General features: G+C 47.7%; 1 long non-coding RNA gene across 1 annotated transcript; it reads right to left on the bottom strand.

Annotated features, from left to right (window-relative positions):
- Positions 1-18,419: 18,419 nt before the first annotated feature.
- Positions 18,420-20,938, bottom strand: LOC109264759 (uncharacterized). The gene is made up of 2 exons (XR_002078852.2): positions 20,517-20,938; positions 18,420-18,705 (listed from the first exon to the last, which is right to left on the bottom strand). It is a non-coding gene; the product is annotated as an uncharacterized LOC109264759 (long non-coding RNA).
- Between the last annotated feature and the right edge of the window lie 1,691 nt (positions 20,939-22,629).

Genomic DNA, 22,629 nt, shown 5'->3' with positions numbered 1-22,629 from the left:
CATGTGACCCCACACAGCAGCACTGCCTGATGGCTGGCTTGGAGCAGCATTGTCTTTCTTCTTCTGTTCCGGCCGTCAACAAATCAATGTCAGTTACATGCCTGCTACGTACAATGGCAATTGCATGTTTTATTTATTTGATTGTAGCTCCATCAGACTATAATTTCACGAGGGCAAGAGATCAAGTCCGACTTGATCCCTAACCCCAGACCTGTGCACAGCACGCACAGGTTCTCAGTAAATGTTTGTTGAATGAATAAACAAAATGTTGCAACCGACACAAAGACTGACAGTCAGGCCAGTAAAACTGTGACTTCAGCCAATACTTGTCTCTGCCTTTCTTCTACCTTCCCCAAGCATATGATACCCACCCCAGATCCACACGTAGGGTGGGCATGGTTAGCAAAACTGGGAGAGAATTTTTTTTAATGCTTATTTATTTTTGAGAGAGAGACACACACAGAGACAGAGACAGAGTGAGAGCAGGGGAGGGGCAGAGAGAGACACACACAGAATCTGAAGCAGGCTCCAGGCTCTGAGCTGTCGGCACAGAGCCCGACACGGGGCTCGAACCCACAAACCATGAGATCATGACCTGAGCTGAAATTGGACACTCAACCAACTGAGCCAGCCAGGTGCCCCTTAATTGGAAATTCTTACCGGGAGCAGCACCTGGGTGGCCCAGTTGGTTGAGCGCCCAACTTCGGCTCAGGTCGTGATCTCGTGGTTTGTGGGTTTGAGCCCCGCATCGGGCTCTGTGCCGACAGCTCAGAGCCTGGAGCCTGCTTCGGATTCTGTGTCTCCCTCCCTTTCTGCCCCTCCCCAGCTCATGCTCTCCCCCAATCTCTCTCTCCCTCTCTCTCTCTCTCTCTCTCTCTCTCTCCCAAAAATAAATAGAGATTAAAAAAAAATTCCGACAGCGGGCATCGGGGCAGGAGGAGCTGGGAAGGCCAAGACATATAATCACAGTACATTCTTAATCCTTTTTCTTCTTCCTGGCTTCCCCTCCTTCTGTGCCTTGGGCCTAACCTAGGGCCTATTTTCACCAATCCTTGCCAAATATAAAAAGTTGGGTGAGGCGTGCCTAGGTAAGGGCTTACCTCATTAAGGAGTGTTTGCACCTAGGTAGAGGGCTCTGAAATTGAACGGTTCAGCCAAACTTAAGTGGAGATCCAGCCAGCGAAGTTTCTGCACCAAATACCAGCAAATCAGAGATAAGTAAGACGTCTTTCCAAGGATAAAATACATTACACAAAAATACAAAGCCAAACATTGTTAAGTCTAAGAAGCCTACAGAGGAAGGTTGAGGGTCCAGAGGAGGGAAAGCTGGAAGAATCCAGGAAGCCTTTGCAGGACAAGTGGCATTGAGACAGATCTTGCCATTTGTGTGGGCATAGATGGGGTGGGCGGGGCATTCTGAGTGGAGGAAAGAACATGAGCAAAGATGGAGAGATGCCTGGTCCGTTTTTTCCTTTCTGCTAGGAGCTCTGTATACACAGAAGGCACCAGCACAAAATGTCAAAAATAATAGCAATAGTAGCTGGTACTTACTGAGCTCTTACTCTATAGCAAGCACTTTACGTCTAATGTTGATAGAGAGTGTTACTTGTCCCTTTTGACGGATGGAAGGCACTGAGGCATGGAGAGGTTAGATGATTCGCCTAAGTTTGCATCTCTCTTAAATCCAGATCATCTGAAGTGCCATATCGTATCGCAAATAGACTACTGCTTTGGGTTGTGTTTCTCAAATTATGTTCCAGGGAATGCTGATCTTATAAAATAACAGTTTCCCCATGCTCCCACCCCACCTCCCCCAAAAAATGCTTCTAGGAAACCCTCTATACCGTCCGCCCTCTGGGAGAACTGCTATGCACAATTATTTATTAAATGACTTCTGATAACTCCTATTGTAAAGAAACATGCTTCACTTGGTCTAACCCAGTATTTTCCAAATGCATTTCACCAGAAAACTCCACAATCGTGTAGTACTTACTGAGGACCTAAGGCACAGCGGCTCATAGAAAACTCAGGAAATACTGCCTCGGGACACTATTCCTCTCCCCTCACTTCCCTCCTTGTAGAAATTAGAGCTTCTCTACACTTTACTCTGGGGTTTTCCAAGTGCTTTACCAAATATCATAACATTTGAAGATTTCAAACTATCTTTCAAATTTTCTTCCTTTTTCTTCTTGGAAACAGAGCCCCAAGCAATCACAGTTACGTAGGTGTATCTCAGAAAGGTAATACTCATGTCTTTTATTCAGATCAGAAGGGTGAAAGATTCTAGTACTTTAAAAAAAGAGGGAGAGAAATCTTTTTCTTCTAACAGATTTTATCAGTTTCTAGGAATTGCTTAAAATGTGCTTATAATAGTAAATGTCAAAGATTAACACTTCTCAACTCCCTTAAGAGGTCACCTGCCAGACATTTATTCCCATACAAAGTACTTTCTGTGAAGGATTGCTTTACAAGGAACACAAGTAATTTAAAGTAAAATACTCTAAAAGAAAACGAGAGTTGTTGTTTTTGTTTTGAATAGAACGTTTTAATAGCTAAATGGCTTCCAGTCCCAGAAATAGTTGTATTCAAAAACAGAGCTTTGCTGAATTCCAAGGAATGGCGTCATAATATGGGTTTCGAGCTGCAGGAGGAGTATCTGGGGAGGGGAGGGATGTTATTTTTATCCTTCAAATCACTCCACGCAGGCAATCGCACCTCTATCTCTCAGGTTTGTTGGGATCTTTCTCCTCTTCGTATCTCCTTCTGAATTCCTGGACTTGGCGGGCATTGAAATTTGAGTCCCGGCTCCATCGCTAAGTCACTGGATAGTGTTTCTTAAACGACTTTTATCTCAGTTGCGTTATCGCTAATTACAAAAGAACACTGTTTGATAACGCTGCGTTGTTGTGAGAATAAAACTAGAACAGGTGCAAAGTCCCTAGCACCCTGCCTGACACACAGCAGGCACCACGAAAGTGTTAGGCTGCAGATAGACACTTGCCTTGGCAAACTGCAGGCACGAAGGGCAACCAGAAGCCAAATGTTGCCTCAGTGGCTCCAGAGCGTGGCCTCGGAGGTTTCCATTTAACACGGAAGAGTGAGTGCAGGTTTGTCCTCCCAACTCACAACAACCCGAGAGGAGACTCAAGAAGGCCACCGGCTCACCAGCCAGCCCCATTTCTCTAGCACCGCATCCCATTCATTCCACGATGGCAGCCATTTGCACCACGTGCTAGGGCGCCTGGCCCTCGGAAAGGGAGGCTCAGGGAGTCTTCATTGCTTCTGCTCCTTTGCAGTCGTGGCCACAAAAATCACACAAGAGAGTGGGCACAGAGAGAGGCTTAGCAGACTGGGATGGGGGCAGGGGCCAGGAAGCAAGCATGTTCTCAGCCAGATGCCAAGTTCAGTAGCTGGAATAAAAACCATCCTAACCCCTAAGACCCAGAGGTCACCATCTAGAAACGGAAAACCATCCCCAATAAATTGTTGCCAGCCACAGTATCTCTGGATTGCAAAAGAAGCTGGATTGCCTGAGTTCGGCCTTAGTTGCTCCCTTTCACTGCCCCCCATTTTCATTCCTTAAGAGGATAAAAAGCTTTTGTACTACTAGGTATTCGTCTGAAGGATACAAAAATGCTGATTTGAAGGAGCACGTGCACCCCAATGTTCATAGCAGGATTATCAACCATAACCAAACTGTGGAAAGAACCCAAATGTCCATCAACGGATGAATGGATAAAGAAGATGTGGTATATATATATATAGAATGGAATATTACTCATCAATCAAAAAGAATGAAATCTTGCCATTTGCCACAACGTGGACGGAACTAGGGTGTATTATGCTAAGCTACATAAGTCAGTCAAAGACAAATATCAGATGATTTCACTCACATGTGGAATTTAAGAAACACAACAGATGAACGAACATAGGGAAGGGAAGGAAAAGTAAGATAAAAACAGAGAGGGAGGGGCGCCTGGGTGGCTCAGTCGGTTCAGCGTCTGACTTCGATTTGGGTCATGATCTCATGGTCGTGGGTTCGAGCCCCGCATTGGGCTCCGTGCTGACAGTTCAGAGACTGGAGCCTGCTTTGGATTCTGTGTCTCCCTTTCTCTCTGTTCCTCCCCGCTCATGCTCTCTCTCTCTCTTTCTCTCTCAAAGATAAATAAACATTAAAAAAAGAGAGAGAGAGAGAGAGAAGGAAGCAAACCATAAAAGACTCTTAGATACAGAAGACAAACTGAAGGTTGCTGGAGGGAAGGTGGGTGGGGCGATGGGTTAAATGGGTGATGGGCATTAAGGAGGATACTTGTTGGGATGAGCACTGGGTGTTATATGTAAATGATGAATCCCTGGGTTCTACTCCTGGAACCCATATACACGGCATGTTAACTAACTTGAATTTAAAACATTAAATAACTAGATAGATAGAGAAAGAAAGAAAGAAAGAAAGAAAGAAAGAAAGAAAGAAAGAAAGAAAAAAGAGGCTTTTGGACCCAAGTGGCAACTATGACTTCCCTGGAAGGCGGGGATGGGTTGCTGTGACAAGTGTGACCTTACCCCAACACAGCTCTTCAACAGCTTTATCCTAAGGCCTGCCGGACCGCAGCCCGCCGTTGCCATTTTGTTCCCCTTGGTTTCCAGAGGCTGGGCTCTGTGGGCAAAGCCAGATCAGCAAGCGCCTGCCTCGACTGTGGACCCCTCCACCCTTCCGGCCTCCGCTTCGCATCCCCCAGCCTAAGGGATAGGCCCTCTTCTCCTCTCCGTGTTCCTCCAGAAATCCCCCGGGTGGTCTCAAGTGTCACCCGCAGCCAGAGCTCCCGTCTGGCCTGCAGGGCTTTGCGCAGTCCCTGAGCCCCAGTCACCCCGGGCCAACCAGAAAGCTGAAAGGCCTGGTGTTGCCGACGGGAGGATGATGGGTCTGCCGGGCTGAAAGCATTCCAGTCTCCCACATTCAGTAGGAAGAGGTGCGTGGTGGGGAGGAGAGGTCACTAATGCCGATGGTTTATGTTTTCCCAAGCCAGCATTCCTTGCAAACAGCTGTGTTTATACAAAAGCGGGGAGAGGGAGAGAGGGAGAGAAAGGACAGTGTCCTGGGGATGACATCACTCTGTCCCGTCTGCTTCAGCTCCGACCGCGGGGGCAGGACGAGGTGGGCCGTGAAAGTCACGGCAGGCTGGCACTCGAGTGTCTGTACGTGCATGTGTTTATTAGATATATAATCTCCCCGCTCTCCACTCTGCGCCCTCGCCACTCCCTCCCAGAGCATCCTAATACATTTTGCAGAACACAGGTTTCCCTAGAACAGCACCCTCCAAGGAAGGCCAGACTTGGGGGCTCGTGTTCACTCCTTCTAATCTCTTTAACAAACCCCCCTCACTGAAGGAAAGCCTGACAGGAGGCAGAGTCATTAAAGTGAATTAAAATGCATCCAAGAAGAGATTAGCCCCCAAAGCCATTCCCATATCAGACAAAGGCCCCTTTCATGCAGACTCCAGCCGCTTGGAGCCCTGTAAGCAGAGATTAGGGAACAAATTCTCAGAACCCAGAAGCCCTGGATCCTCGGGCCCCAGGCCAGCACAGCCTACTCTGGCTCGACCTTAAGAACTCAGCTTCTGCTGAGGCCACATTTGGCTTCTGAAGACTCGGATGGAGAGGGAGGGGGCTCCACGGGGGCAGATGTAGCCCCCCTCCCCTGAGCCGGGTCTGTCCCTAACACACCTCAGAGGCACAAGGCCCTCACCCCTTCCCGTACCGTTTCAGAGGACGTGATGGTAATCCCAGCCTCCTGCCTCACCGTTTCAGGTAGGATGTCCTTGCCCCCCCACCCCCCGGGGTACAGGCACAGTCCCTTCTGAGCGCCCCCACCTCATCTGCAGCCTCCTCGCTGAGCATTTCTTTTGCGTTGGGCTGAGCATAACACGGTGTGGACACAGAGAGATGGCCAGAGTAAGATCCCTGCTGTGAAGGCACCTACTGGATGATTGAAGAAGACAGAGACGTTAAGTGCGAGCACACTAAATATCATACGGACCTAATGAAGGTTGTCTGCAAAGATGCAGGAGTCTCACCAAGCGCCTCAATTCTATACCCGGAAGGCTCAGGACGATGTCATATTGAAAGTGACACACGAGCCGAGTCTTGAAAGGGGAGGACATGTTCACTAGGTAAACTTGGACTGGAGATGGGGGAGGCAGGAGGAGGGAGAACATTCCAGGCCAAGGGTGCCTCGCGACCAAAGGCACTGAGCATGGCAGAGCATGCCGCCCTAAGTAGGCTCCCAGGTTCTTCACCAGAGGAGCGGAGCATCGGAGGAGCAGTCCTGCGAGAGATGACGTGAGAGGTCCACGGGGGGCCGGGTGGGAAAGGCCCTTACGCGCCAATCTGCGGAGTCTGAAGAAATGTAGTCTTTGAACTTCGGAGTTGCTGGGGGATTTTAAGCAAGCGACAGTCCGTAGTCAGCCGTGCTTTTAAGATAGATCACTCCGGGAGATGTCCAAGGCCGGCTGCAGGGGGACCAGGGGAAAATTTCTCTTAAGAACCCAGGGAAGAGTTGGTGAGCTTTGATGGGTGGTGGTGACAACACGGGTTGGTGAGAAGGCACACGTATTTAAGGCATACCAAAGGGAGAGAAAAATAGAAAAACGGCCTTAATCTGATACGACGAGTGAGGGAAATGGAAGACTCTAGAATGATTGCAGGACCTGGTGGCTGGAGGGTGGTCAGTCTCCAAAACAGGGGTTTCAGGGTAAGAAAGCTGCTGGGGAGAAGACACCTGCTCCGTCTTGGGCACGAGCTCCAGCCTCTCAGCCCTTCCCCCCACTCCCCCACCCCGCCCCACCCACCTCCCCGGCTTCAGCTGAAGTTTCAGCTGCCGGTTCTGGGCACCTGCCACCAGTTCAGAGCCGGTGCGGCCTGGCTCCACCTCGGCCTGGGCTCTTTCCCTGGGACGTCTGTTCTCTGGCCTACAGTGGTGTGCATGCCTGATGAAACTGTTGGGCACCCACATGTATACAGCCCAGAAGCACAGGAGAACTAATGCCCACGGGGCACCCAGTAGGTGATGAGAATGATGGGAAATGCTTCCCCTTCTCAGAAGGGTCACCCCATTGCCATGGCCAACTTGGCAAACTATCTTTGTACTGGATCCTGTGCTGTATCTCCTGTTGCAACCTCCTTTGCTCTCACTCCTCCTTGGAGTCCCAAATAAACTATTCACATATGGGATGGTTAATTTTATATGTCAGCTTGGCTGGGCCACAGTGCCAAGATATGTGGTAAAACATTTTTCTGGGTTTCCATGAGGGTGTTTTTGGAGGAGATTAACATTGAAATCAGTGGATTTGAGAAAAGCGCCTAATGCAGGTGGGCCACATCTAATCAGTTGAAGGGTCACGTAGTGTAAAAGACTGCCCTCCCCCAAACAAGAGGGAATCCTGCCAGCAGATGGCCTTCTGCTTTGCACTGCAGTATCAGCTCTTCCTGGGTCTCCGGCCTGCAGGTCTACCCTGGGATTTTGAACTTGCCAGCCTCCATCGTGTCATGAGCCAGCTCTCTAAAATCGATCTCTTTCAACAGGAATGTGGACTTGGGAGTCACCCATCTGCAAATGGTACTAGAAGCCAGAGGGGGCATAGAGGGAAAGAGATAGGACATAGATCCTTCAAAGACTCAAAAAATCATTATGGTAGATTCCTGGTCTTCACCCAAAATAAATGAACTCAACTGCTTTGTACCAACTTATTTAAATGTTTTGAAAGAAGGGGGAAAGGGGGATATCTCATTAAAATAAATGAAAGCTCACTGTGCCCATAAAGGATGAGCATCATCAGGGGGATCACAATCTCAACTCGAGATGTTTAAAAACCATTGCACTTTTTTCCCTGCTGTTCCATATGAAGTCCCATTGCCTGCAGCCCCCAAGTGACAGTGATCACTACAGCAGGCTAGACTTTTAGTCCCTTTTCCATATTGGCCACATCATTCTAGCCCCCAAAGCAGATGGAAGGCATGGCTTTGTCTTCTGGAATAGAATTATTTTTTATTTTATCAACCCCTACTCCAAGGCTCCTCAGTGGCCACATTCTTCACTCTGGCCCCACAGCATCCTGGCATAGACAGGGGTGGGAACGGCGACAATGAAGTTCGTGTCCTGGCTCTAATCACTGATTCTTCCTGTACGTCACTTCCCTTCCCTGGCCTCAGTCTTCTCACACAGGAAATGGGCGAGTTGAACCAGCCGCCCCTTAAGGTCCCTTTTGTATCTAGCATTCTAAGATGTCACATGCTTACTCCCAGCATGTCACTTCCTTTCAGAGAAGCTTGCGGTAATTCCCATGATGCTTTTCTCTTCAGCATTGGCTTTCAGGCCGTTTTATCTGCTGAGCAGCATGTGTTCAAGTCAACACCATGCACACACACACGGCACCTACCACATACATATATATGCACGACTCCATGGTCTGTGTCCACTCCAGTATCCCTGCCCCCACATGGCCTTCCTTGCCTCTTCTTTCTTCATTGGCATCTGCATAGGAAAGTTCTGGAGCGGACTGCAGATGTAAAAGCTCAGGGACAAGAAAAAGGCAACAAGTATGCCAATGAATATTTAAAACAAATTTCCCCCAACCTACCCTTTAAAAACTGAAAAAGCTATTTGACTTAGCGACTTCATCAGCCATCAGGGAAAACCCTTTTCTTATTTAGTTCTTGGAGGAATTTTGACACACTTTCATCTTATAATTATTTGTACTGATTTTAACACCTGTGCACATTCTGCAGCCTCCGACACTCTTCTGTTGCTGACGCTGTACAAAACACAGAGAGCCTGCATTCATGGGCCAAGAATCTCACTGGTCATGTTCACAGGGGAAGGAAGCCATTGCCTCCAAGATGGAGGCTCACTGACATGGCCGAGCCCTGAATGTCTCCAGGATCATGCCAGGAACACACTGGCCTCTGATCACCCCATCAGAAAGACAGAGCTCACTCCCCGCCAAGTGTTTCTCTTTCAGACTCATGTTTTCTTCCTTCAAGAAAACCTATTTGCAAATACATCCGTTTACACTTTTGTTCCATGTTTTATTATCTAGCCGGACTGTAAGACCCTCATGGAAAGGTACCCGTTGAACCACGGCACCCCAGCCCCAGCATATAATAGATGCTCCACAAATGCTTCCGGAATGTGGATTCGTGAAGCAGCTGGGCCAAAAATACAAGACATTAAATCTTATGACAGAATTAACAACCCCCAAGCTTCAGCTGTGCTCTCACTTGCAGACTGAGAAAATTAAAATGGGCTGAAAAACATCCAAGTTCTGAGGGCCGTGAGGTCCTGGAACAAGTTGAAATAGAAAGAAAAGCACTGGACTAAGAGCCAGGAAGTCTGAGTTCAAATACCAGCTGTTTCTTTATCAGTATATGACCTTGGGCAAGTATCTTATTCTTTGTCTCTATCTCCTATAAAAAGAGGAAATTATACCTGATCAGTGTTTTTTCAAGGTTTCAGGACTTCATTTTTTTTTTTTTTTTTACAGCAGACCAAAGTAGCATTTCAGTGGCATACAAAATTTCTTAAGTTCAAATGTATAATATTTCCTTGATTTTTCACATGAACAATGGGACTAATGAGGTTGCTTCGATGAATACAAAAACATCAGATACAGAGCTATGGAGAAAAGCTGACACTTTATGATAAATTGAATTACACCCTATCAAAATTCAGGTTTACACAGACAAACAGTTGAAAAATGGTTACTCCTCAGATAACCCTGTCTGATTTCCAACTGTGTGCCCAACAGAGTAATCAGGGATGGCAGAGACTGGTTAGCCAGTAGACTACATTTACCAGAGTCCCTCACAGTGAGATGGGTCCGTGTGACATATTTCCAGCCAATAGCACATGAGCGGAAAGATGCTCACAGCCTCCACCCTCAAACAATCTCTGAGGCAATTTTCTGTGTTCTTTGCTCTTCTGCTGGCTTGATAGAGAGGGACACAGAATGCCTGGAAGTCCTAGGTGAGAGATGAATGGAGCCACAATATGGAAGGAGCCTGGGCTCCCACACCTCTGCTTGAAGGAAAGCTGGCCAGCATTCAGAAACACCTGTCTTAGGCTTTATTCTCTGAATGTACTTAATCCATGATGTTATTATTTTTTTTTTTGCTGTAATTAGCATTACCCTAATTACCTGGCAATACAAATGAACTTTTTAAGGTTCTCAAATGCATTAAGATGTGGCCTACGATACGTGTCATTTTAATCGGAGCTTTTGTAATAGTTATATGTTTTTCAGAATGAAATGTGAATAAAAATAAATGTTTGTCATACCCCTGAAACTCCTTTATGAGGTCCCAGGTCTTTATGAAACGTATTTGAAAATTCCTGGGCCAGGACTAGAGGCTTTCAAAGATGCTTTCTCGAGCCAACGTATTATTGTTGAGTTGTATTGGTCTTTATGAAGAGGAATTAACTCCTTTCGCCTCTCAAATAAAACAGCATCTAAGAAACTCCATGGACATACTTGGTATTTCAAGCTTAATTGTTGCATATTTCGAGGGGGAGGTTCCTTCCTTAGAGAACTTTGGTTCTAGGATCTTCTTTCTTTTAGATGTAATATGCTAAAAATGGCCTGAAAATCTGTCAAGCGATGACATAAGTTGTCTGGGAAGGTCTTTCAAAGCAAAGGAAAAATTAGAGCCATTTTTTCATGGGTTCTATTTATATGCAAATGCATTAATAAATGGCACTTTGATAAATCTCACAATTACTAACAAGAACAGAAACAAGCAAGGCCATTTTCTTCTGCTGTGGTCTTTCTTTAGGAACCATTAATGCTCAGAAGCTGGGGGATTACCACAATGCCCTCCTCAGTGTGCGGTCACGGTAATAAATGGATGCCAGGCCACAGATCAGAAACTCCCCGAGCCACAGGGAAACCCAGCCTTAACCCGCAGGCAGGACAACCCAGGAACTTTTTCTAGACGCATAGCGGGGCCAGTCGCTGAAGGAGACAGAAAGAGAATAGCAATGTGGAAAACCTTGACATTTCCTAGATTCTAAATTTATCTTAACTTAGTAATGTTCACCTCTGGGGACAGTAGTATGCTATCAATCTTCAGGGAGTTTAAGACCTCAAAGGGCCAAGTATCATCATTGCCTGCCAAGCTTGAGAGCCTTGAAAAGAGGTGTTAGCCTAAAGGATAAGGGAGAGATTCAAAGACACTTTGGATTGAGGCATCCCTGAGTTTGAATCTAATGCTTTTCATGCTGCTGTGTGACCTGAGGCAAGTTACATAACCACCCTGAGCCAGCCAGCAGCTTATAGTGTAAAATGGCAACTAGACAGGAGCTCGGGGTCCAACCTGGCCCAGCCCTGAGAACCCATGCCCAGCCGCAGGCCTCTGATCCGCATTCAACTTCACTTTGCCCCATGGTTCTAAAGCACCCTAAGTGCAGAAACTCCCAGAAGGAGAGGATGCTCTGTCCTTGCAGGCCAGAGACTCAGAAGCCACTGAGTCCTTGCCCAAGTTATGTGGTAGAAAGGGAGGGGTTGTTTTCCTTTTTTTTCTTTTTCTTTCTTTTTGTTTTTCTTTTGCAACACACTTGAGAAGCTTGGGGGAAAGAAGCTTTGTGAGCCCCTGCAAAGATGTAACTCTAGACGGCCTCCCAGCTGGGCCCGGCCTGCCAAGTGTCAAGCTGGAGACCACAGGGAGAAGGAGGGTTTCCACACGAAAGAGGCATGGGTCTCCGGGAGCAGATGATTCAAGAGTGAACCAAAATAAACTTGTCACAGTCTGAATGCTAGGACAGGCAAAAACTAACTCCCAGTGCAGAAGGCCTCCCGTCTCCTGGGCCAGACTGGAGACTGGTGCTTGGAGAAGTAGTATAAAATGGCTCATATCCACTCTCCACTACATGGAGCTGGCCTCTGCCAAAATGCCAGAAGACGATGCGGCACGGCTGACACGTCTTTCTGAGTCTCTGGCCGGTCTGGTCCGTCCTATCTCATCATGCCTAAGTCCCAAGGTCTGACAATGGAAAAAAAGGAACCTCACTGCATTCTCCCTGCATAGAGATTGTATCCCTATTCCGCTGCTGTTTTATTTCTCAGGCCAGTCCCTGTACCGGACTCAGTTTGCTTTCTCTCCGCATTTCCTTGGCCCCGTCTGCCCCCAGACCTCAGTTGCTTGCACAGTGGAGAGCCCCCCCTGTCACGACTCTATCACCTCATCTTCTAAAAGCGCCGGCTGCCTCAGCCTCCTCCCAGAGCAGGAGCTGGGCTTCGGTGTGGCCTCGAGCAGGCCTGTTTTGGGACGAGACTCAGCAACTCCAGCACCCAGGTCTGATCTGGCTGGATTCGTGGATGCTCTGCCTTTCCCGGCAGCCCAGCAGCTGCCTAAAGGGGTGAACTCTGAGTAATGACAGGCAAACAATACAGAGGATCCAGCTGATCAGTTCTGCTCACTGCTGTCCAGAGTAGAGCCTCCGAAGGACTGTTCCAAGATATCCCAAGATTCTCCCTTCCAATCGCTCCCGAGAGATGCCCCCTGTGCCCCCGCGACTTGCTGCGTGTCTTCTTGTAAGACTGTGGCCAACTCCATAATGTACTACTTTGGATCTCCTTCCCCTCCTTCCCTGCCTCCTCGTCTGTATCCCTCACTCTTGCTGCCCTCAGATCGCACTCTCAAAAAAACCATTAGCCTGTTCGCCTCAGGCTCTCTGTGCTAGAGAATGTAGCCCAAAACAGCCTCATTAGAGCTTCTGTCTCCAGCTGGAGGAATTAATTTGGGCAGGCTGCCCTCACCTCCACCCACTTAGCTCTTCTATTTTCTCCCTCTTCAAACAGTACACCTCCCAAAAGGAAGTGATTGTTATGCCAATGACTGATAGTGGCTCTTTCTTCATTTCAGGTATTTCTGGTTTTACACCTTGAACCTGGAGTCTCAGGATGCCCTTGGTCGATTTCTCAAAAATAAGATATAAATCCATGTACATGCCTCTCCCAGGATCTAAAAAGAAAGAAAATCTCATTCACGTAGACCCCACCGCGCTCACCCCAAGCCAGCTCCACATTTGTGCAGCAAAAAAGACCCAGGATAATGGTGTCCAAAGCCAGAGTTCACCCTGGAGTAGCATTGCCCAAAGTCCAATCCCTACAACGCCGGTCGAGTGAGATATTAAAAAGCAGATAGCTCTATTCTTAAACACAGCTGGGTGCCTGAGGGTTAAACAAAACGAAATCGTTCCCCTGACCCTGTAGGGTTATCCGAGGGTTTACTATAATATCGCCTGGCGTTCGTCTCCAAGAGACGAGTTTGTGCCATTTTCAGAATTTGCTGGAACGCACCCTTTTCTCCCTGAGCATCTCATAGGATTGATCCTACACAAGATACTCCGTTCCTATGCTTCCCGATGTGGCAGAAATTCTAGACGAACCAGTTCCTGGGAAGAAGTCTCTCCAGTTACAGAATCTTTGGGTCCCTGCTGAAAATACCACTATAGCTGTCTAGAGTCAGTCTTACCCTACCACCTAGAGGCCTCATAGAACTAATAGAAGCCGAGGTTAACCACGAAGAACTAATCTTGGGCAAAGCCTACTTCCTTCTTCCTATTCTCCATCCACAGAATGATTTGTATTCATGATTCACCCACTTCTTTTCCACATAACGCTACAGCTACTCCTCCTTCCCCTCCTCTAGCCGCTGCCCACCTGACTACTCAAATCCCCACAGAAAGAAGAAACTGAGGTACAGCTCACCGCCTCCCCCCCAAGCTGCATATTCACAGGCATGCCCCTACCCGACTCAACTGAGGTCAGCAGTTACTCAAGGTTCAAGGAGTTCTGCCCTCCCCACCCCCCACACCCAGTAGTGCTCCCTAAAGTCGCTTTTCAGTTTGGGATTAATACAGTGCAACGAGAAAGTTGGCTGCTGTTAGTCCTGGGGGTGAAAGCTGCCATCACTACATAAAATCTCGGGAGTGAAGGCTTCAGTAAGCAAAGCAGGCTAATGAGTCCCGGCCCTCTGGTAAGAAGCAGCGGAAACGAGCTGCTGGGGAAAGCCAGCGCCCCACATAAATCCACGTGTTAGTGGGCCTGCCTGCTGGAGCGGCAGAGGCACGCAGGGAGAAGGCGGCGAGGCAGGGCCAGGACAGAGCATGGAGCTGGGAACGGTCCACAGAGACCCCCTAAACCCACCCCTTCGTTTTGCACAGGGCGAGACAGAGGTCCGGAGAAGTAAACCTGCTGGTCCAAGGCCACCGCAGACATTAGTGCTGGGCTAGGAGCTAGAGCTCTGGGTCAATCTTCCCAAAGCAAAACCCGGGGCAGCTCAGCCAAGCTGTTTTGAATAAAAGCCTCTCTCTGGGTCTTGCAGACATGAACGTGTGCCTCCGAAATTTGGGGAGGGGAGCCGGTGATATCAGCAATGGAGCGAAAATTGGAAGGTGGAGACGATGTTTAATCTCTGCGCCTCTGTTTCCTCCTCTCTAAAGGCAGGGGGTGCACGGCACTGAAATGGAGAAATGATGCTAACGTTCTTACAAGGAAATTGGAAGGATAATCTGTATTCCAGATTTTCCCATCGCGACTGGTAACTAAACCTGATTTAACACTTTAATTAGAGGGACTCGTTGTTGGAATACAGAACAGAGAGGAGCGGAGGAAGAATAAGAACTCTGAGCTCTGTTCCTCCCTGGTCTACCTAAACAGAACACCGATCCTTTCAACACTCGAGGACCTGTCGAGCCCCCTCCTGGGCAGCAAAGACTCTCACCCAAAGAGGGAAGAGCACCTATTTGGTGGCCTTTACATTTAATATAATTCTCCTTTAGCCATGCAGCGCATGGGGAAGACAGCACCATGGGTAGACAGCCCAAACCTTAGCTAATGGGAAAGATCCGTGGGGTCCCAAGGAGTCCCTCAGATTCCAGCACTCTGGAAGCCTTGCCCTGTCTTCTGACAGCTCTCCAAGCCCAGACACACAGGCTCTGCACACCGTGTTCCATGAGCATGCCATGTGTGAAGGGTGCTCCAGAGCCAGGGGAAGTGAGAGCTCACAGGGAAGGAGTGCTCCAGGAGACTCCTTCTCAACGTCAGTTCTTATTTCCTGTCCTCCTGCAGGGCTGGCATTCAGATGATCTTCTCATCTCTGGTTTTTGGAAAAATACAGCCAGAAAAAAAAAAAATGCTTCCTGCCAATCCGGCGTCCTCTCCACTCAGTTCCCAGCCCGCGTGGAACGTGAGACACATAATGTCACTCCGAGAAAGCCCCACCCCTCAGGACCTCTCACGCTCTGCTTGTTTGATCAGGGGAGAGCAAGGGCATCTTTATCTAGTGTGCCTTCTAGCTCTGTGCCTTAGGGACTCTAGGATCTAAGATTTGATGGCAAAACAAAATGGGACAGACCAACATTCCCCAGAGTACTTCGTCAACCAAAATCCATGCACGCTCTCAAACACATCAAAACAGTTCCTCTGTGAGTATCTTTTCTTAACCCAGCAAATGCGACTCTGCAAAGCTGTTGGACAAAGGCCTCTGATGAAGAGCCACCAACCATGTTATGGCACTTTGCCCCCCGTGTCTCCTGTCCAGAACAAGTCTCCCCTTGACCTCTCTGACAAGCTGCCAAGTGCTTCTTTGTCAAGATTGTCCAAGAAAGGGAAGGACTGGGAAGGTGGGACAAACTGGGAGAATGCTAGAAGACCATACAGACTGGGCAGAGGCTCGGCTGCCTCAACCCTTTCCTGGTGAGCAGGGACAGGCGATCTAAACCTTCATCCTTCCTCTCTGACACCTCCAGATTCCCCTTGGCCCACCTGAGCTTTCTCGGGCTCTATTCCCCCCAGAAACTGGCAGACCATCCTCTCTCAACCAAACCCTCATCAGCCACCCCTGGGCCTTATTTGTGCAATGGGGAAGGGAAACTGGCCCAGCAGGAAAGGGCATGATGTCTCTCCTTTCTGCAAGACTCGAGATCCAAGTCCCCAGCCCACCCTAGGCAAGGAAACTAAGACAAGAGAGACTCATGAGGTGCCTGGGTGGCTCAGTCTGTTAAGCGACCAACTCTTGATTTCGGCTCAGGTCATGATCTCATGGTTTATGAGTTTGAGCCCCACATCAGGCTCCGTGCTGACAGTGCAGAGCCTGCTTGGGATTTTCTCTCTTGCCTCTCTCTCTGCCCCTCCCCAACTCATCCTCTCTCTCTCTCTCTCTCTCTCTCTCTTTCTCTCTCTCAATAAATAAATAAACTTTGAAGAGACTCAGATGTAGGGTTCTGATCCAGCCCCCAAGGTTAAGATACCTCTTCCTCAGAGAGAAGCCTGCTCTGCATGTACTGAGGCAGAGTGGTGACCCAGGGAGAGAAAATCCTAAACTGTACAACAGTTTCTCAACATACTTCCTGGAAGCCTTCTAGAACATACTGCGAATTCCTCTTGGGTAATGTCACGAAAGAGCCAAGTTGTCACGGACTGCACACACCTCAGGTGCAATTCATCATCCCTTGGACCCAAGAGGCCGCATGGGACCAATAATTAATACCCTCTGAGGGTCTGGACACCTCTGGCTGATTCCACAGAGATACTCAGCCCCCGAGCCCCTCCCAGGATTGATCATCTACTCAGGCTTATTTCCAAGAGGAAAAATCACAAACCAGAGTTTCTTAGGGCTGAAGACAATCAAGAAACTGCCTCGATTCTCTCTTAGGGCCCCCAACAAGAGCCATGACTAAAAGATCCCCAGGAAGTCGACTTATAGTTCTTTTGAAATGCCTAAGAGATTGGTAACTCAGGCTTATTAACCTTGGGGAAAAGTCTCCAAAATGTCCACACAAAACCCCTCTACTTCTACTGCCACCAAAACCCACTTTCTCATATCCTCCAAAGCCTTCCTTGGCTCCCTAGTGCCCAGAGAAATTAATTCTAAACTCCTGGCACTCTACTGAAAGCCCTCCGTGACCTGTACTCAGTCTACAATCCTAAACTGAGTTCTCACTGAGCCTATTCATGCACTCCGTGCCCGAGCTGAGCCACGCCAGTCTGGTCATTAGTCCCCAAGCACACTCTGTAGTTGGACCCATGCCGTTCTTCTCCTCACGGGCTACACCAGCAGCAACACCACCACTACGTATCGGCTCTTCTCCTTTCTAAGCAGTCAGCTCAATTGCCGTGTTCCATAAAGCATTCCGAATTCACAACCCCCACTTTGCATTTCCATGGAGGAAACACCAGCTTAGAGAGCAAGTCAGGGCAGGGGCTCATTCAGCAATTCCTTCATGAACATCTACTGAGCCTCTAAAGGGTGCCAACCCCCCAGCACTTTGCTGAGAACTGCCACTCTACAAAATTAAGACACAGTGGCATCTTGGGGGGCTCACAGTCTGACAGGACAGTAAAATTCAAGAACAGAAATGCAGTACAACATAATGATCGCTCTAGGGGACATGCAAAGATCGTGCTGGGGTAGAAGGGACACTGGGACAGATGATGCACTTGCTCAACAAATAAATTAATTCAGACCCGAGTGCCACGGAAGAAATATCAGCGACCACAAGAAAGGGCCTTGGGAATTATGTGTGGAAGGAGCCACACTAGTTAGAGACAAACCCAACAGAAATGGTGACTCTGCCCTGCCAGGAGGTCTTGGGGTGCTCACAGCATCTCCGTTAACAAAGCCTCCTCAGATGAAATCAGACTGGGGTTGACTCGGGGTGTAGGGGAAAAATCATAATGGAAATTAAGAACCTCCTTCCCCAAGTTCAACTCCACTCAATTACATTCCGCAAACATTTCTGGGGCCCTATTAGGAAGCCTTGTGAAGTCATTCCTGCATAAAACTAAGCTCAAACCTTGAAGATAGTCTTTAATGCCAGAAAGCCATAGTTATTCCCATGCAGGCTAGGAATCTTGTTCCTAGAAACTTCTTTAGCCCACTACACATGCCTTTTTGATTCTCAATTCCCCTCCACAAAACTGTCAACTCTGAGAAGGAAGGGACTGCACTGGCCAGATTCATTGCTTTCAGATTTTTAGCCCTGGAACTTCAGGGTTTTTTTGTTTTTGTTTTTGTTTTTAATTTTTTTTTAACCTTTATTTATTTGTGAGACAGAGAGAGATAGAGCATGAACGGGGGAGGGGCAGAGAGAGAGGGAGACACAGAATTGGAAGCAGGCTCCAGGCTCTGAGCCACCAGCCCAGAGCCCGATGCGGGGCTCAAACTCACGGGCCACGAGATCGTGACCTGAGCCGAAGTCGGACGCTTAACCGACTGAGCCACCCAGGAGCCCCGGAACTTCAGGTTTAAAGGAAATCTTACTTGGAAGCACCAGTGAGTGAAATGGAGCAAAGCGAGCTTTTTAAGAGGGCCAGAGCCTGTACCAATGTCCTGTGGCTGCTAGAACAAATCACCCACAAACTTAGTAGCTTGAAACAATGCAGATTTATTGTTTTACAGCTCCCAAAGGTAGAAGGCCAACACAGGTCTCCCCGGGCTAAGATCAAGGTGTCAAGAGGGCCGTGCTGCTTCCCGGAGGCTCTAAGGGAGAATCTTTTTCCTTGCCTTTTCCAGCTTCTACAGGCTATGCATGTGGCCCCCTTTCTCCGTCTGCTGGCGCACCTCATGCTGCATCCGTTCCCTTCAAGGCAGGCTTCCCGGGAGTGTAGGGAGTTAAGGGCAGAAGAATCTGGATGGGACAGGAATGGAGATCTGTGATGGAATGACACCCGCAGAGAATAAAGGTCAATGGGAGAAAGCGCATTTCAGAGAGGACCTCTTCACCCCTAATATTACTTTCTTGTTACACCCAGGCTGTTTGAAGACAGGATCTGTATTGTATTCATTTCTGGCTTCTTTTTTTTTTTTCCTCTGGTCATAGCATCATACCTGTTTCAGGGCAAGCAGGCCAGAGTTATCACAGATCCACAGCTTTGGGAGCAGCCCTCAACCAACGACAGACAGGAGTTAATGGATAAATACGCCAGCTTCTTTGCCCTTCTCTCTTCTCAGTGGAACAGTTTGAAGTCATGGTCTACACAGTCATCCAGGTAGACACATCCCCCATGAAATTGATCGGGCCCAGTTGCCTGCACCAGGAACCTACTGACTAACACAACTAGGGTGACCAACCTCTCCCAGTTTTCCTGAGACGTTCCCTGTTTAGCACTGGAAGTGCCATGTCCCAGGGAACCCCTCAGTTTTTGGCAAACAAGATGGTTGGTCATGTGAGCCAACCTCCTCGCTAACCCAGCTTTCTTCCTTCCCTTCCCCACTTCGTTTTCAAGCTCCCTCCCCGGTGCTTCCTGATATCGCCTCCCAAATAAAGGACCTGTGTCCAAATCCTTCTCTCAGGCTCTGCTTCTGAGAACAGCCAAGCTAAGCCAAGGCTCACGGTTCAGTCTGCGTCTAACTGGCAGGGCTAGTGCATCAGGACCACACATGTCATGCGCCCCAAAACCCCAGGGGGCGCCATTCACGTTGACTACGATGAGAACCATCTCCCCGGCAGATACGCTGCTGGCCTTACAACAACAGATATGCTGGCTGGGCCCCCTGTCAGGTTGTTCTAGGATGAAATTCTCTTTTCCCCACCTCCCACCACGTGGGAAAGAAAAGGCACCACATTACCAGAGAAAATCTTCCCATAAAGACGGAGCAGTTTTAATCCTCCCCTGCCCTTAGCCTCTTCGCCCCAGCCCTGCCCTGCCCTTTTCCAGATGTTCCCATTTAGTCATGGTGGGAGCCGAGCAGCGGATGAACAGCATGACTGGGCCTGAACACCCTCCACCGTCGATTGAGCTGTGGCAGCTGGGCTTGCCCCCAGACGGGGAGGGCTCCGTGCAGACGGTGATTATGCATGGGAAACAGAGAGCCTTGGGGACTGACAGCCACGGCCGGTGCCTCTGCGATTCCCACTCAGCTTCGATTAGCAGCCCTGACGATGAGGAAGGGCTCTCTGAGCTCTGACATGCCTCCCGCAGACACCAGTGTGGCCTCACCTGGGGAGACAGCCCGCCCCCAGGGACGGAAGACTGCTCTAGCAGTGGACATCTGGACAGCCCTAATGAGGCCAGCCCGGGATGGGAGCTCAGCTAATTGCTCCGATAGGCCGTGATGTCTGGATTCCAGCTGCCACGTCTGGCAGCCCCGTTTGGATGTCTTGAGTTTACTGTGAGGTTGGGACTGAGAGACCCTTAGGAATGGGGGATGTCAGCCGGGGCTCATGCTGAAGCAATTAAGGGGACATTTGTTGCAGGTGAAGAATGGCGGGGGTAGCAACATAACAATATCACAGCTTGCTGACATCTTACCAGGAAATCTGTAGGCCCCGGCCAAGATGGACCATTCCAGAAACGCAGGGCGTATGGTGTGTGATTAAAGAGGGAGGGAGGGGAGACTGGGAAATGTGCTGGGTCCCGAACTGGGACCCTGGGTCCTCCAGATGCAGATTGGCCACGCATCGCCCGTCCAGACCAGATTACCCTGACGCTCATGAAGGTTAAGCTCGGGCCCTCACTTACACAGGCCAGTTTCAAGGTCCTGGAAGGAATCCCAGAGATGGTTCACGTGGTAGACTTTTCTTTTCTTTTCTTTTTTTTGAACAAAATTTGCAAAAGAAGGGTGTATGAACCATCATCATTTAAGACCACTGTCTCTTTCCTTTCTGACTTCGTTGCAGTCACACATCCTCTGATAACAGGTGGTGTTGGTATTAGGAGGATTTAGCTAAAAGAGAATCGAATTTAGGGTACATTTAGTTTGGGGTTTAGTGGGATATTTTTGTGGTCCACAGTTTCTCCTGGCCTGCTGTAGGAATGGCTTCCAGAAACCCTCTTATTCACCCAGTGTCATGGCATAAAGGTGCCAGGCCAGAGGGCCTATGATGATATAAACGTATCCTATGGCACTAGAATTGGAAGTATCTGCATAATGTTGAAGAAGTAAGGTTTGAAATATAAGGAGCCAGAAGCTAGGCTATGAAAAATTATTCTGTCATCAAAAGCATAGAATTGTAAATGGAGGATCCGGTTCCCATCAGTCCCTAAGCAAAATGGAAGTACTCTCTTACATGGAGTACACTTGGTAACAACTCCATGTTTACAACTATAAAAGTCTTCAGGGGTGCCTGGGTGGCTCAATCAGTTGAACGACTCACTCCTGATTTCAGCTTAGGTCATGAAATCTCATGATCCATGGGATAGAGCCCCACATCAGGCTTGGGATTCTCTCTCCCTCTCTCTTTGCCCTTCACCTCTCCAAATAAATAAACATTAAAAAAAAAAAACAACTATAAACATCTTACACAATAAAATTAGTTTTCATAGATTTCTATAAGAAATCAAGAGATTAGCCTGACATCAACAACTGAATTATAACAAAAGGTTTTTGATTATTTCCAAAGCAGCCATTCATTAACAGAGATACATTTTAAATAGGAGTAATGAATAGGCTCTTTTATTGTTAGGTAGTTCAATTTTAAAAGAGAAGAAAAGTATATGGACATATTAGAAAAAAGAGTCTCATTTCTTGCTGATTACCTTGGCATTAAAAAATAACAAAACTCATAAGATGCTACTACAAAAACACCGTGAAAGGCAAATTGGTCAATGAGTGCAATCAATTCAAGAAGCATTTAAAATTAGTCACTGCTCAAGAAAGCTTGACCAATACCAACAACAAAACAACACGATTGAAAAATGGGCAAAGACTTGAATAGACATTTCTCCAAAAAAAAGATAATACAGATGGCCAATAAGCACATGAAAAGAGGCTCAACTTTGCTCATCATGAGGGAAAAAACAAATGTAAACCACACTGAGATACCACCTCATACCCGTAGGATGGCTACTCTCAGATAGATGATAGACAGATGATAGATAGATAGATAGATAGATGATAGATAGATAACAATCATCAGCAAGGATGTGGAAAAATTGGAACCCTTGTGTACCGTTGGTGGAAATAGGTGCTATGAAAAATTTCAAGTTATAAATGGTGGTTCCTCAAAAAATTTAAAATAAATTAACATAATATCTAGCGATTCATAGCAGCATCATTCACAATAGCCAATGGGTAGAGGCAACCCAACTGTCCATCAGTGGGTGAATGGGTAAACAACGTGTGCTATATACATACGATGGAATATTATTCAGCCTTAAAGAGGGAAGAAATTCTGACACCTGCTACAACATGGATGAACCTTGAGAACATTAGGCTGAGTGAAATAAGCTAGTAACAGAAAGACAAATACTATATGATTTCACGTAGACGAGGTACGGAGTAGAGTCAGATTCACAGAGATGGAAAGTAGAATAATGCTTACCTGGGGCGGGGGGTGGCCAGGGAAGGAGAGTTGTTATTTAATGGATATAGAGTTTCAGTTTTGCAAGCCGAAATAAGTTCTGAAATCGTTTGCACAATAAGGTCATTGCATGCAACACTCTTGAGCGGTACACTTAAAAAATGGTTTAAGATGGTAAATTTTATGTTATGTGTGTTTTACCACAAATAGAATTTTTTAATCTCAACAAAGAAAGAAAACTTGAAATACCTTAAATCTTACAGCTCATATATGAGAGAAAAGTGATTGAGATGTTCCCAAATTTAGGATTTGAAAACCCTAAAACTTACATG

This window comes from Panthera pardus, unplaced genomic scaffold (genome assembly GCF_024362965.1).
Source record: "Panthera pardus isolate Hobbes unplaced genomic scaffold, ASM2436296v1 HiC_scaffold_10, whole genome shotgun sequence".
Lineage (NCBI taxonomy): Eukaryota > Metazoa > Chordata > Mammalia > Carnivora > Felidae > Panthera > Panthera pardus.
This window is presented reverse-complemented; position numbering and strand designations above follow the sequence as displayed.